A 13,696-nucleotide genomic window follows, 5' to 3' on the forward strand; every position below is an offset into this window, starting at 1 on the left:
ACAGACAATTTTCAAATGAAGAATTTAAAGCTATATATAATCATATGAAAATTGCTCCAAATCACTATTGATTAGAGAAATGCAAATTAAAACAATAATGATGTATCATCTCACACCTATTAGATTATCCCTGATGAGAAAAAGGGAAGATGATCAACATTGGAGGGATTGTGGGAGGATTGGGAGATTGATGCATTGTGGTGGAATTGTGAAAGGATCCAACCTTTCTGGCAATATGGAACTATGCCCATAGAGAAATAAAACTGTTCATACCCTTTGACCAAGCAATTCCAGTTCTAGGACAATATCCAGAAGAAATTGTAAAAAATGGGAAAAGTCCTATATGTTCCAAAATATTCATAGCAGCTCTTTTAGCAGTAGCAAAGAATTAGAAATTGAGGGGATGCCTATCTGTTGGGGAATGGTTAAAGAAGTTATGGTACATGGATACTACAGAATACTATTGTTCTATAAGAAACCATAAATGGTCACACCCTAGAAAAGCATGGAATGACTTGTGGCATCTGATGTTGAATGAAGGGTGTAGAACCAAGAGAACAATGTACAAATCTACAACATTATGATATGAACAGCCTTTGATGGAAGCAACTCCTCTTGACAGTCCAGAGAGCTAGAACAACCGTATTTGATTGCTTATGGACTATATTATACCTGATCAGAGGAAGAAAAACAAAACAAAACGCACAGAAAAAAACAACAACAACCCTTTGGAATCTGATAAACACATTATAGAAATTATCTCTTATGTATTTCTTTCCCTTAATCCTAATTCCTCATGCCCCAAATTACTAATTTGTAAACATGTTTGACAAAATAGGTATGAAAAATGCTAACCTGACTATTCCCAGCTGGGGGGAGGGGAGAGGGGGACCAGGGGGAAGGGATGGTGGGGGAATTTTGTAACTTGGAAATATACATTTACAAATGGATGAAAATAAATACTTTTTTTAAAAAAGTCACATGAGAGAATTCTGGCTAAGATGGTGGAGAGAAGACAGGCCTTGTACTAAGGTCTCCTGATCTTCCCTCATTTATAATATTAAACAAACCTCTTAACAGAAATCCAATCGAAAAAAATCCAGAAAGAGAAGCTAGGAGAATAACACCTAACCTCAAGCTCTGTCTTTAGGGATTGTGGCTGAGCTGGGAACAGAAAGCAGAGACTTTGCCAGGAGGACAGGATTGGGTGAAAGCCTGAGAGCAGGACCAGCCTAGGAGCAGGCATGGAGGCCTCGGCTGTGGGAGTCAATGGTCTAAGAACCAACTGGAGAGTGGAGGTATTGGCTGTGGGACTGAGTCTGGGGTTTATCAAAAGAGCTAGAGGGTGAGTTCCAGTCTCTAGCATCCCCTACTGGGCAGGTGTAGTTATTACAACCAGTGAGCAAACCCTCTAGCACCCCTCCTGGCCTGTCAACTTGGAATTATTAAACTCAGTGAGAAAAGCCTCTAGTACCCACTACTGCTTGGCACACTTGGAGTTACTAAACTCAGTGAGTAAAGCCTCTAGAGATCCCAGAATCAAACCTCTGTGAACCAGCCCCTCCCCAACACAAGATCTTAGGAAAATGAAGAATGGCCAGCGGAAAGTGGGGGTCCAATATAAAAATTCCTAGAAGAAAAAGACCCTAACCCAGAGCAACCTAAAACCTCTGAGGAGAAGATGATTTGTTCTACAGCACAGAAAGACTTCCTTGAAGAAATGAGAATGGAATTTAAAATTCAATTGTAAAATTTGGGGAAAGAAACTCAAGAGAAGATTAACACCTTGCAACAAGAAAAGAAATTCTTGGAAAAGTACAGCTGGACAAATGCAAAAAGAAAATATCTCAAAACCTCAAGTGGTAAAATGAAAAACTTACAAAAATAGAACTGACCAATTGGAAAAGGAGTTGCAAAAGGTAAATGAATAAAATTCTTCTCTTAAAAAAAGAATGGAGTCTGTGGAAACCAATCACTTCATGAGACAACAAGAAACTGTTAAACAAAAGCAAAAATAAAATAAAAAAAGAAGAAAATGTAAAATACTTTATCAGCAAAACCATTGACCTCAAGAAAAAATTGAGGAGAGATGACCTAAGAATTATTACTCTTCTGAGAAAACATTGAAGAGAAAAAAGTCTGGACTTAATATTACAGGATTTGGTGATGGAAAACTGCCATGATATGATGGAACCAGAGGGCAAAATAATTATTGAAAGAATACATCAATCCCCTCCGGAAAGGGATCTCAAAATGGAAACACCAAAGAATATTTTTGCCAAAATCCAGAACTATCAGATAAAAGAGAAAATCCTGCAAGCAGCCAGGAAGAAACAATTTAAATACCAAGGAGCCACAGTAAGGATTATGCAGTACCTGACTGCATCAACATTAAAGGATTGAAGGGCCTGGAATGCAATATTCTGAAAAGAAAGGGAGTTTGGAATGGAGCCAAGAATTCGTCATGCAGTAAAAGTGAGCTATCTCTTTCAGTGCAAAAGATGGACATTTAATGTTTTTCCTGATAAAAAGACTAGAACTTAATAGAAAATTTGGACTTCAAATAGGAGACTCAAGAGACAAATGAAAAGCTTAAAAAAAGGCTGGGGGGAGAAAAAATGCTATCCAATTGAAATGAAATGGTGCACCAACTACCTTGAGTTCTTTGACCAGCAAAGAACTTGTTCTCAGCTACAGTGAAAAAAAGAAAGACATGAGTCTCTTTTCATAGGAACAAAAGACCACTTTATTTAGTATCCTTAACCTCTATATATCTTCTGAATACTGGTGAACAGCACAAACAAATCTCATGAGTTAATCAGTGGAGCCAACCATTAAAAAGATCATAAAGTTGTTTGTCCAAATTCTTGTCATACTTCCTTATCTTAACAGTTATGGTATATATCCTGTTATCATAGGATGAACTGTTTCTTGTGCAAACACAAAAGTAGGAGAATGAAGATGTCCCAAGATACCAAGCCAGAAGTATTGCAAAACAACAGAGGGGCAAGAGGGTCTTGGAGACCTTTGTTCTTGTTTTCTCACAGCTGTGGTCCTCAAGGATCACTAACATTTCCCCTTCTTTTGTTTTACTAAATACGTGACTTCATATGATCAATGTTGGAACATATAACAGAAATGGAAAATCGAGGAAGAAATGACAAGATAATCAAAACCATAATAGTGGCTCTAATAGTTGCTCTGATCATGTACAGAACATGCTGTCCACAAGAAGGAAAGGATAAATGACTAAAATAATGATTTTTTGAGCAGTCTTATCAGGCAAAAGATCATTTTTAGAAGTATCATTAATTTGTTGAGCTAAGTCATTTAAATCTTCAATTTGCATAGAAATATTACCACTACCTATAATCCCATTGAGGTGATTCTTAATCCTGTCTTATGAATGATGTGACTCATATTGTAATTTCATCAAAAAAAAGAGGAATATTGATAATCACATGCTAAACTAGCCTTATGTTCTATTATATCTACTTTGTCCCCAATATTTTCAATAGTATCCCTTAGTGCTTTGATAGCCTTATAAAATTCTTCATCTATAATTCCCTGTTCTTTAAATCCCAAAGAGACATTCTTAGCTAATTCTTCCAAAAATTAAGCCTGTACTATTTCATTTCTTACAGTACTTACAGACATTGCTAAGGAAATTGATGAAGCAATAAGAGATATTAATACAGATATACCTAAGACAACACATGAAATACACCTTTTCTCTCTAATGGATATAGGATAGTGAGATAATCTTTCTTCTATTTCTGAAAATACTTGATCAGTCCTAGTTTGATAACGACCCTGGGCTTTTACAGGTATCATAACATATCTTGGTATAGTAACTATGAATATTGTTCCTTTGACTTTTCTACCAATAGTAATCTGCTGTTTGATAAACCCAAAGAGTTCAGTTATTGGGATAAAAACTCTCTCTTCGATAAAAACTGTTGGAAAAATTGGAAGTTAGTATGGCAGAAACTTAGATTAGACTAACACCTCACACCCTATTATACCAAAATAACTTTGAACTGGATATAGGATTTAGACATAAAAAAATATTATAAGCAAACCAGGAGATCAAAGAATAATTTAACTGTCAGATATATGGAAAGGGAAGCAGTTTATGACCAAGGAAGAAATGGAGAACATCATTAAAAATAAACTAGATAATTTCAACTACATTAAATTAAAAAGCTTTTGCACAGACAAAATCAATGTAACCAAGATAAAAAAAATATAATAAATTGGGAAACAATTTTTACAACTAGTATTTCTGACAAATGACTCATTTCTAAAATACACAGAAAACTGAGTCAAATTTTTAAAAAAGACAAGCTATTCCTTAATAGACAAATGGTCAAAGGATATGTAAAGTCAATTTGCAAATGAGGAAATCAAAGCAATCTGCAGTCATATGAAAAATTGCTCTAAATCACTAATTATTAGACAAATATAAATTAAAGCATCTCTGAGGTACCACCTCACACCTCTCAGACTGGCCTATATGACCAGAAAGGACAATGATCAATGTTGGAAGGGTTGTGGGAAATCTGGAACACTAATACATTGTTGGTGGAGCTGTGAACTCATCCAAACTTTCTGGAGAACAATTTGGAATTACACCCAAAAGGCACCAAAAATGTGCATACCCTGTGATCCAGCAATACCATCACTGGGTCTACACACTGAAAATATTATGAAAAAGGTTAAAAATATCACTTGTACAGAAATATTCATAGCAGCCCTGTTTGTGTTGGCAAAGAACTGGAAATTAAGTGAATGTCCTTCAACTGGGAATGGCTTAACAAACTGTGGTATATGTATATAATGGAACATTATTGTTCTATTAGAAACCAGGAGGGGAGGTAATTCAGAAAAGCCTGGAAGGATTTCCATGAACTAGTGCTGAACATGATGAGCAGAACCAAAAAAACATTGTATACCCTAACAGTAACATGGGGGTGACAGTCAACCTTAATGAACTTGCTCAATCCAACAGTGCAACAATCAGGCACAATTTGGTGGTATCTGCAATAGAGAATGCCATCTGTATCCAGAGAAAGAATTGTGGAGTTTGAACAAAGACCAAAGACTATTACCTTTAATTTAAAATAAAATGCTATCTTATTATGTAATTTTACTATCTCTTACACTTTGTTTCTTCCTTAAGGATATGATTTCTCTCTCATCACGTTCAACATAGATCAGTGCATATCATGGAAACAATGCAAAAACTAACAGACTGCCTTCTGTGGGGGTGGGGGGGGAAGGGAAGCAAGATTGGGGGGGAATTGTAAAATTCAAAATAAATAAAATCTTTCTAAAAAAAGGTCTCATCAGTCTCTTCAAACAGTTTCAGATTTATTTCATTCTCTTTGTGTCTTTTCAGGCTCTTCTGGGCTTCCAGAGATGCCAGGATGATGCCAACCCAATTTCATATTGTTGAAGGTAGAATAAAATTCTGGGAAGAAGCTGATGTGAGAAGAACTGGCAGTCTCCATCATGTCCCTATTCTAAGCATGCTACACTGGAGATTTCAGATAATTTTCCTTGGGTGGCATCCATAAGATTTTCTCAATTGAGATGTTACCTAACTCCCCATGGGAGAGTTTCTTTATACTGCATCTATTCTATGAATACTTCTGTTTTCTGTTTTGCTATAATTTGGATAAATAGGTTTCTTTGCTATTTAGTATGTGTATTCACTATTGAACCGCTATTTGGTATGAAAGGAATCAGATCTTGAATATGGAGTTTGGGGTCCTCCTTCCCCAGAGTAATGAGAGTGATAAGAAATTAGTTTGCACCCTATTATATCCCTGAGACTAACAATATTTAAGGGTGCAGAAAGATATAATTATTGTTTCACAGAATTCTATTTTTCAGAACAGCAGAGCGATGACCTCTAGTCTTAAAATTCTTCTTCCTCTCCTGTCAGGAATGAAGGTCACTCTTGGGAAGGGGAAGGGAGGAAGAAGAAAGAAGATACTAGAGATGTTTGTTCTAACTTCCTCTTAAGTCACACAAGGACAGTCTTTGAAATAGATTGGTCTCATTACACTTGAGACCTTCCCTAAATAGAAAGTTTGTTTCTCACTATAGCCATTAGTGGGATGGTATTTTCCGTTTAGGGATATGCCCCACCAGAAACAGATTCTACTTTCTTTTTTTTGTTTATTATTCTACTTTGATTATACAGTCTCCTATGAATGTTATATTGCATGTGTTTGGAGGAAGACTAATGTTTCTTCAACCCATGTCAGACTCCTGTCCCTTTATAGTGATTTATACCTTTCCTTTATTTCTATCCATGGCAGCAATAATCATAAACAAAGATTTGGCAGCTGCCAGATTATATTTCATGTAAAGAGGGAAATAAAATAACAGGAATGAAATGACTATAACTTTGGAAAGAAGAATTTGTTTGACAAAACTACTTTAACCAAGATCAGAAGAAATGTAATAAATTGGGAAACAATTTTTGCAACTACTATTTCTGACAAAGGACTCATTTCTAAAATATATAGAAAACTGAGTCAAATTTATTAAAATCAAGCCATTCCCCAATCGACAAATTGTCAAAGGATATGAAAAGGTAATTTACAGATGAGGAAATCAAAGCGATTCATAGTCATATGAAAAATTGCTCTAAATCCTTACTGATTAGAGAAATACAAATTAAAACAGCTCTGAGGTACCACCTCACACCTCTCAGACCGGCCAATATAATCAGAAAGGACAATGATCAATGTTGGAAGGGATGTGGGAAATCTGGGACACTAATACTTTGATCGTGGAGCTGTGAACTCATCTAAACTTTCTGGAGAGCAATTTGGAATTACACCAAAAGGCAATAAAAATGTTTATACCCTTAGATCCAGTAATACCACTACTGGGTATACTTACTGGGTAATCCTGAAGAGATTATGAAAAAGGGTAAAAACATCACTTGTACAAAAATATTCTGTTTGTGGCAGCAAAGATTGGAAAATGGAACATTCAGTTCATCAATTAGGGAATAGCTGAACACATTGTGGTATATGTACATTATGGAACACTTCTGTTCTAATAGAAACTAGGAAGGATGGGAATTGAGAGAAGCCTGGAAAGACTTGCATGAACTGATGCTGAATGAGAGGAGCAGAGCCAGAAGAATATAGTACACTAACAGCAACATAGGGGTAATAAATCAACCTTAATGGACTTGCTCATTTCATCAATGAAATAATCAGGGATAAATTTAGAGCACCTGTGACAGAGAATTCCATCTGAATAACTAGAGAATGAACTGTGGAGTTTAAACAAAGACCTTCATTCTAAAAAAATGTCTTATGTACTACATAATTTTGCTATGTCTAATATTTTAATTTCCCCTCAAAGATATGATTTCTTTTCCAACATTCAGTTTTGATCAATGTAAAGTATGGAAAGAATGTAAAGATTATCAGACTGCTTTCTGTGGGGGGGGGGTGGAGTGAGGGAAGGGAAGGTAAGGGGAAAAGTGTAAAATTCAAAACCTTGCAATAAATGATAGGTAGAAACTACTAACTGGGAAACAAATAAAATATTTTTTTTAGAAAAAGAAGAGTTTGTTTGAATAGGAACAAGCCAGAAGCTCTCGTTGTCAGCTGCTTAGACATAATTAGTATTTCCACTTGAACTCAGGCTTCTCTCAAAAGAAGAAGAAATGGTTCATGAGCCTAACAGAGATAAGAGTTTTGGTGGATCTTTTTAAAGAGGTAAGTATAGGAAAGGCCAAAGTGCCTCTGGCTTCCCTACTAACTCATCTGCATTCCCCTCGGATCTGGAGGGGAAAGTGGGGGGTAAATAGGAGAGGCCATTAAAAAGCTCCAGATTATACTAACTGCAGCTGGATTTAGGTGGAAGAGGCAGAGAAACCAGCATCCACTATTTACTAGGCTCCCTGTCTCTTTTCCCATTTGACTGGGGACTAGAATAGCTGCCTGTAATGACAGTTGGTTTCTTGCTTCCAGAAGTCTCCATGCAAGTTACCAAATAGTGAACTCTGAAATAGAATCTGCTAGAGTCTCTTCTTTCTATTAGCATTCACAACTCTGATATTACACATTAGCCACTCATTACTTTAAAAGAACTAGATTGAAAAAAATTGGAAGCAAAAATAATATTGTAGTTCTTCTGACACAATTCAGAATTTGTATATTAGAGGAAAGTACAATCTTTAATTGGAAAAAGCTAGAATTATATAACTGCTAGGTTTTAGAAATATTCAGAAGATAATTACTAGGTTAAATAAAATTATCCATTTATAATGTAAGAATATTTGTGAATGACTTACCCTTCTTTTCCTGCTCTTGATACTATCTTCTCTCACTTGCTCTATGATTCTCTTCCATCATCTTCTGTCTTGACTATACTTTAATGTTTTCCATTTTTGATGACTCCATTCCTTGACTAACAAAATGTTTAGATCTCCACTTTCCTGAAAATATAAAATAAAACAACAAATCCTTCAACCAACCATTTTCTTTCCTTTTCTTCTTTGCAAATTTATAAAAAGGTGTTGCATATACTTGACTAACTTTTATGATTATTATTTCCAAAGCTAAGCAATATTTTTTTGATTATCTCACTTCTTTATTTATGTTTATTCAATTTAGTTATGTTCATAAGCTTTGGTTTTTCCTTCTCACTTATTCTCCACATAGAAACATCTGCCAAGTCCTGTGGCTTCTATCTTGGTCATCTTTTCTCAAATCCAGCTTTGCCTTTCTACTACAATTGCTATGATCCTAGATATGTCCCTATGTCTTCTTACCTAAATTATTATAACAAAAATGATGATGATAATAATTAATATTTTTATAACTTTTATTATGTGCTAGGTACTGTGCTAAGTGCTAGGTTTACTTTTATAACTTTATGAAGAAGTTAGGTGTTATGGTTACAGAGCCCTTGGCCTAGAGTCTAGACCTAAAACATTCTGTATGTGTGACCTTGGGTAAATTACTTAACCCCAGCCTCAATTTCCTCAGCTGCAAAAGGCACTTCAATCCAGCATAGTCCATGCTTATATCCTGCCAGGCCTTATGCTACCTGAGCATAAGAAATAAGGGTCACCTTCACAACATGTTGATGCATCAGAATAGGACTTTAGTGGGCATTTTTAAATAGTAATACTGAAACAGAAAAAAATATAGAACTATTTCTTCAGCATAAACTTTTAGCTAGAATGAAGAAAATAATGATCTAACAATTAAATATTCCCTTATTGTCTTTTCTCCCAAACCTGACTATTAGAAAGTCACACTTTTAACTCATATAAACTTATTTTTTCTGTGCATGTTTAATGAGTGAATCAGTATTATATACCTTCTTTTGCTACTAACTTACTCGGTGAATTTGAAGAAATTGCTTAACTCCCTCTATACTAAATCTGCTTCTCCACCTGTGAAAGAGTAATACCTCCATTTTCCACATGATGACTTCACGGAGATTTTGAAGGGATTAATGGAATATGGTTTGTGAAATGTTTTTACTTTACTGGAAGAAAGGAGATCTATCAGTTCAAAATATTATTAATGTACCTAAGATGTTTAGCTGTGCCCTGGCCACATATGTTGATCACTCTACAGAACCCAGATCATCACACTTGCAGGCAATCCTATTATAAAGTTTAAGGCATGATCTGTTGGGAGTTTCATTTCTTTGGGAATCTAAAGAACTATGAGAACTGTCACAGGGGAAAGAGAGACTACAGGACAATGAAAGTAAGAGCGGTTCTCATGGCTATTATGAAGTCATGGAAAAAGGGAGCAAGATATGAGGCTGCTCTGCTTCCTGTCCATTTGTTCTTTCTGCCCATGGGAAGGACTTAGCTGCAGATTCTTTCTATTCAGAATGCCAGTCAGTCATTCCACTTAATTTCTTTCATACTGTCATGATCAAAATGAAAGCTCTTAATGAGAGAAAAAGCCAATTTGTTTCTTGAAGTTATTAGCACTGTTATTCAGGCAAAAGCCTGGTCTGGGATAGTAAAAATCCGAAGTACTCAAGGTGTTGAGGTGGTAAGAAAGACCAGAGGCTGGGGCAGCTATGTGGCACGGTGGATAGAGCACTGGCCTTGTAGTCAGAAGGACCAGAGTTCAAATCCAACCTCAGACACTTAATAATTACCTAGCTATGTGACTTTGGGCAGGCCGCTTAACCTCATTGCCTTTCCAAAAGCTAAAAAGAATTACTGTGGTAAGCAGAAATCAAAGGAGAGAGGAGACAAGAGGGAGCAAATGCAGTTGAGAGTGGCTAATCCTGGAGAGAGGAGCAGTCAAACAGTCAAGAAAAACAAATGTGGGGGTGGAGATAGAAACAGCTGCCATTTGGTAGTTGGGCTGGTGAGAACAGTAATTTCCATCTATAAATTATGGATTTTTATAGGGAAGCCACACATGCAGTATATGGTAGGAAGTGGGGAGGCATTTGAGGCAATTCCCATCTTTAGTGGATTTACATTACAGAAGGGGCTGAGGAATTTCCCACTACCTACCCACTTTCTGTGATAGACCCTAAGGATATGTTTCAGAAAAATTTAAGTAGTATCAGTGCCTCACAGTGGGGCTATTTATCTAGCTAACAATGTAATTGAAATTAGAAGCCCACAGAACATGTCCAGGTGTAATTCCCCCAGGTGTAATTCCACAGGGCATACCCGGCAAACACAAAATATTTTTCTTAATGTTTTATTGTCATTAATTGGATAATCTATTTAAACTTGGAAGGGACCTCAGAGTCCATCAAGTCAAAATATTTCATTTTACAGAACAAGAAATGGAGACTCAGAGAAGTTAAATGCTTCATTTCAGGTCACATATTCAGTAAGAGAAAGTAATGAACTTGGGTTTTCCTGACTCTGAATCCAAAATTTTATCTACTAGGCTACCTAGTTGCCTCTGAAAGAAACTGTAGCTGAACATCCTCTGAGCAAAGGGAATATGGCAGCCTTTATGGAAGAGGATAGTTACATAGAGTCAATGGATTCCCACTACAGAAAGTAGGACAAAAGCTAGCTGTGAGTTGATGTAGTACCTCAAGTCTTATCTATAATTATCTTAGGCATTAATTAGTATTATTTCCTATCTCCCTAAGTGCAGAAGTAGATTATAAAATGTGTTTAAATACAAATATCTGAAAATTAAAATGCTATGTTTTACTATTAAATTGGAATCAATAGAAAAAATTCAAATAATAATAGTGACAAAATTAATATAGTAGTTAAATATAGCAATTATTAAATATCAAATTAAATATATTAAATGTAGTAAACACTCTCTCTAAATATATTAAGTCATTTAAGCAAACCAATATAAGTACTGTAACTTTTTCTATCCCCATTTTATAGATAAACATACTTATAGACTAGAAGACTTGTATTATAAGGTCTCACAATTAATTTTTACTGAAGTAAGATCTTTCATCTTTAACATCTTTTCTATCCAATCAGAATTAAATTGAATGAACTTAAACCCTTCTTTTTTCCCCCATCCCCATAAAGGATTATAAGAATTCTTAAGTAATTGAAAAATATGAACAATGATATATGCTATGAATTGAAGAAAAACAGAAGAGAAAGCAAGGATTTTCTTACTTCTGCTTCTTGAACCTGAAGTAGGAGACACTAAATTGAAGCTTCATTCCTGGGCAGATGCTTCTTTGCCCAGTAGTAAGCAAACTCTCTGAAAGCAAGGAATTTCAATTTAGTTTCTAAATCCCCAGTCTTTACACCAATCTCCAATTCACAGGTGTTTACTGAATTGAATTGAATCAGATTTCTCACCAGTGAAAACCTCTAAGAGTTTGGTTTAAAAGACAGAGTTAATTTAATGTTCATGTATTTATTTTTCATTTAAGTCTGCAGTCAATCATACATGAAAGGTAGTTCAGTGGAACTGAACTCACAGGGGCTTTGGAAGGGGAGGGGGGAAGAGAGAAGCACAATTATACATTTGAATAATAAGAAGGTAGGCCTTTTGCAGGATTTTCAAAGGATTACCTTCTTCAGTTCATTAAAGGTGGAAGTGAAGCAGGGAATTATTTCTTCTTGATTTTTACTCTAACCTTAGCCAAGCTTGATGACATAGGTAGAAAATGTCACGTTGGACTTAAAAGTCATGTACTTTGGGGGCGGCTAGGTTGCGCAGTGGATAGAGCACCAGCCCTGGAGTCAGGAGTACCTGAGTTCAAATCTGGCCTCAGACACTTAATAATTACCTAGCTATGTGGCCTTGGGCAAACCACTTAACCCCATCTGCCTTGCAAAAACCTAAAAAGAAAAAATCATGTACTTTGGGACAGGAAGTTCTGGTGTCTTGTGTCCCTGGAGTACAATGAATGCTATCTTAGTCCCTTCTTGGTGGACCACCCTGCTGTGTAGCTGTGTATTAAAGATTACCTGGAGTCACCTGATAATCTACTCCCCAAGCATCACCCTTGTCCAACCCTCTGGAAATGCCTTTAATTGGCGACCCAGAAGAGAAGTTCTCTTTCTCTTACCCCTATAAGGACAGACATTTTCTCTCTCTCTCTCAATCTCTCTCTCTCTCTCTCTCTCTCTCTCTCTCTCTCTCTCTCTCTCTCTCTCTCTCTCTCTCTCTTTCTTGGCTAGAGTCATATGCTCCTCCCAGCCAGGGCCATTGAAGAACTATGACTATGACCTTCTTTATTTCCTCCCTTACTCTCAGGTGGAGTGGCAAATAACTTTTGTTATTTGCCCTTTCTTCACACTATTTATAGCATAATCTGGAAACTTGACAGGTTTGTAAAATAAATCCTGAGCTATTTTAACTACAGGTCTAGAAATGAACTCATTCACTTGAAACAACTCTCAATCTTAATTGGCAACACAAATTTCATTGGCAACAAAAGGGTCTTAATCATTAATTCAGGAAAATTGTCCCACTAGATCCTGGTGCCATATCAGTTATGTTAAAAGATCTTCACAAAACAAAGAAATACTCCACCTTCAAAACTGGAAGTGATAATCTTGAAAGGATTTTGGGACTCTTTTTTTCTAGAGTTGACCTTTTATAGATTTGAATCTGTTCTAGCTGCTAATTTGTTCTGATTGCCAGAAGGCCTTTCACTTATGTGAAAGATGACCTCACCAATCAATTCCCTAATTCTATCCTAAAAAGTCCCTACATACACATACAAGAATACACACACACACACACACACACACACACACACACACACACATACATATATATATATATATACATTATGTACATATGTGCATATTTTAAAAGGGCAAAAATCTTTGTACTGGAATCAGAACTGAGTTTTCCTTGGTTCTACTTAAACAGAATAATCAGAAGAACCAGCCCAGAAAACAAAAAGTTTATTTGTTCTTCTAGAGATAAGGGCACAACCTCCATAACATGAGTTACAGCTCTAGGAGGAGTACAAAGTGCAGAGACATGCAAGTCCCTATTATCCTAGTCTCTAATGCAGTCCTAACCCCCTGACCTGCTATCTATTGGCTTGATACCTGGGCTCACAATCTTTCCATGCTAGCCAATCAGCACAAAGCATTTTCCTCATCTCCTACCTCTTGTTCTAGGCCTCTGATCTCCAGACCCACATTCCTTTGTCTGAAATCATATCTGCTCTATCTCTGTATAAAAGTAGTACATCAGATTCCCCTTGGCTA

General features: G+C 36.1%; 1 long non-coding RNA gene across 1 annotated transcript in view; it reads right to left on the reverse strand.

Moving 5' to 3' along the window:
* LOC141496893 (uncharacterized) overlaps positions 1–13,696 on the reverse strand; it is an 82,889-nt gene that overhangs the window by 34,666 nt on the left and 34,527 nt on the right. Inside the window, exon 3 of the long non-coding RNA XR_012471189.1 lies at positions 8,330–8,473. This is a non-coding gene — a long non-coding RNA (uncharacterized LOC141496893). The remainder of the gene's footprint in view (positions 1–8,329; positions 8,474–13,696) is intronic.

The sequence above is a fragment of the Macrotis lagotis genome, chromosome X (genome assembly GCF_037893015.1).
Source record: "Macrotis lagotis isolate mMagLag1 chromosome X, bilby.v1.9.chrom.fasta, whole genome shotgun sequence".
Lineage (NCBI taxonomy): Eukaryota > Metazoa > Chordata > Mammalia > Peramelemorphia > Peramelidae > Macrotis > Macrotis lagotis.